We start from the raw sequence: 207 nt of genomic DNA, 5'->3' as shown, positions 1-207 counted from the left end.
ATCTTTAGATAGCTAAAGCAATATGTCTCTATTAATACACTTAAGAAAACTCATGAATATTATCACTTGCTCCTTTTGTCACCTTTATCACCATTTCTTGTTGGTCAGTTGGAACTTAATAGGAACTCACTTCCAAGCCAGAGGATTTTGAAGAAAATGTTGATATACCTTAGATAATTAAAAACAACTAAAAACCCAATGATCTTT

The 207-nt window shown here is 30.9% G+C and overlaps 1 protein-coding gene across 13 annotated transcripts in view; it reads left to right on the top strand.

The window, feature by feature from the left end:
• Nucleotides 1-207, top strand: part of ENOX2 (ecto-NOX disulfide-thiol exchanger 2) — a 288,002-nt gene that overhangs the window by 86,666 nt on the left and 201,129 nt on the right. The gene's annotated exons all lie outside the window — the stretch shown is intronic.

Source organism: Bos taurus, chromosome X (assembly GCF_002263795.3).
Source record: "Bos taurus isolate L1 Dominette 01449 registration number 42190680 breed Hereford chromosome X, ARS-UCD2.0, whole genome shotgun sequence".
NCBI classification, from domain to species: Eukaryota; Metazoa; Chordata; class Mammalia; order Artiodactyla; family Bovidae; genus Bos; species Bos taurus.
Note: the sequence above shows the minus strand (reverse complement) of the source record. Positions and strands in the feature narration are given on the sequence as shown.